This window comes from Muntiacus reevesi, chromosome 3 (genome assembly GCF_963930625.1).
Source record: "Muntiacus reevesi chromosome 3, mMunRee1.1, whole genome shotgun sequence".
Classification (NCBI taxonomy): Eukaryota; Metazoa; Chordata; class Mammalia; order Artiodactyla; family Cervidae; genus Muntiacus; species Muntiacus reevesi.
In genome coordinates, this window is record NC_089251.1 from 240,301,878 (window position 1) to 240,304,229 (window position 2,352).

General features: G+C 36.9%; 1 non-coding gene across 1 annotated transcript; it reads left to right on the top strand.

The window, feature by feature from the left end:
* The first annotated feature begins 1,856 nt into the window (after positions 1 to 1,856).
* On the top strand, positions 1,857 to 1,963 carry LOC136165710 (U6 spliceosomal RNA). Its single transcript, XR_010662709.1, has one exon. It is a non-coding gene; the product is annotated as a U6 spliceosomal RNA (small nuclear RNA).
* Positions 1,964 to 2,352: the final 389 nt, after the last annotated feature.

Below are 2,352 nucleotides of genomic sequence, written 5' to 3' on the forward strand. Positions count from 1 at the left end.
GCAAAGAGTTGGACATGACTGAGCGACTTAACATCGACAGTATATATTTCAATACATATTCAATAATAGAGTCTTAGAAATAGTCTTCTTTGAAAGTCTAGCAAAAGTAGACAAATAGAATCTGAAGATGTATCAATGAACTTGTATTGTGCTACATTAAAATCTGTTGGTTTATCTTGTACTTTGAATGGATCAATATCTGTGTGTGATTTTGTATCATTATCCACTGCTCATTTCTAAAATATTGCTTGACTGAGTTATGCAGATCTTTGAAATGTGAACACCATCATTCATCACATCAGAAAATTCTTTGTTTTGAGAATCTGTTGAACTTATGGTGGAGATACAAGTTTTCCAAAATTCCAATCTTTTTCTCAAATGTTCAAATGCTGTCCTTGGTAACAAATATAGTTTATTTTTTCTTGCAATGACAGGCTCATTTCACTCAATTTCAAAAAGTCATCTGCCAGATATCCAAGTCTAAATAATCACAATTTGTCAGTCATTCTTTCAAGTAAAAATGGTGTTCCATAGAAAAGCAGCTAATTCAGCTTGCAACTCAAAGTAATTGCACAAGTGTTTTATTTATTTATTTATTTATTTGAGTCAACCATCATCACACTTTCGTTTTTGGAAACTATTTTGTATATGCATACTTCCCATTTCAACACACAGAACATTAAAAAAAAACAAAACAGGTGCACTTGGTTATGTGTCTAGGTGAAACAGAATTAATACTTTTTCCTCCTTCATCAAAGATATTTTTGCAGTAAATCTGGTTTCTAATTTTACTTATATATTTACTTACTTATTTTTACTGGGGGTGAATGGTGGTGAAGACTACAGTGACCACAAGTACAGTTTGGTGCCACTCTTCTGATAATTGTTAAAGCTAAGAGTTTTAATTGCTTTTGACCCTAAGTACAATAGTCAATACAGTGAAAAAGGCAAAAAAAAATGTTCTTTTATTATTCTAAAATACTTTTGCCCTGAGGGACTCCCTAAAAGGTTTCAAGAGAACTCAAGGAGGTCTGTGGGCTACATTTTGAAAATAACTGAAGTCATGTTAACAATTTGATAAGGCTTACATGGGGGCTCATTGTTAAAATGGCCCATTATGTTGACCTCTCAAACAGAGGATAAAGTCACAGTGACCCTTGAGACAGACCAAATGCCCAAATGACATTGTGTTTTCCTGCTGGCACCTACCTTCTCAAGACTACAAGACCCCTGGATGCCAGATATCTGGCTACATGACCGCAGGACTCAGCTACAGGCTAAAAATTAACCATCTCTAAAGAGAATTTTTCATTGGCAGAGTATAAGAAAGACCCCATCAGAAAGAGCATGCTGGTTCTCCTTAAGGGCTAGTCACCCCCTTTGCCTCTAATAAATTTCCTTTTCTTTGCCTGACTGCCCAGCTCGCTCTTTCTCTTGCACCTGCTCTACATAATTTTTCCATTTTTTGGATTACATTCTATATGCATTAAAGGGGCTTCCCAGGTGGTGCCACTAATAAGAATCTGCCGTCCGATGCAGGAGATGTAAGAGACGTGGGTTCAATCCCTGGGCTGGGAAGATCCCCTGGAGGAGGGCATGGCAACCCACTCCAGTATTCTTGCCTGGAGAATTGCATGGACAGAGGAGCCTAGCGGGCTACAGTCCATAGAGTCACAAAGAGTTGGACATGACTAAAATGACTTAGCATGCATGCACACATCAAAAGCTCTGAACAAACTGAGAATACAACTGTGGAAATATTTTCACATAACCCATGAGTGGAAGGAGAGTTAAAAATGAAATGCAAAATTCAAGGGTAAAACAAAATGCCTAGGAATGAAAAAAAAAAAAAAAGATTGCTCACTTCAGCAGCAAGTATACTAAAACTGGACTGATACACAGAAGATTAGCATCACCCCTTTGCAAGGACGACACACAAATTTGTGAAGGGTTCCATATTTTTACACATGAAAAGATGCTCAACAGCACTAATTAGAGAGAGGCAAATCCAAACTACAATGAGTTATCATCACCTTACACCAGTCAAAATGGCCATCAAAAATAATCTACAAACAATAAATGCTGGAGAATGTGCTGAGAAAAGAGAACACTCTCGCACTGTTGGTGGGAATGTAAATTGGTATAGCCACTCTGGAGAACAGTGTGGAGGTTCTTTAAAAAATTAAAAATGGAAATACCATATGACCCAGAAATCCCACTACTAGGGATATAACCAGAGAAAATCTATATTTCAAAAAGATACATGAACCCCAATGTTCATTGCAGCACTATTTACAATAACTAGGGCATGCAAATAACCTAAATGTCCATCAACAGCGAAATGGATAAAGA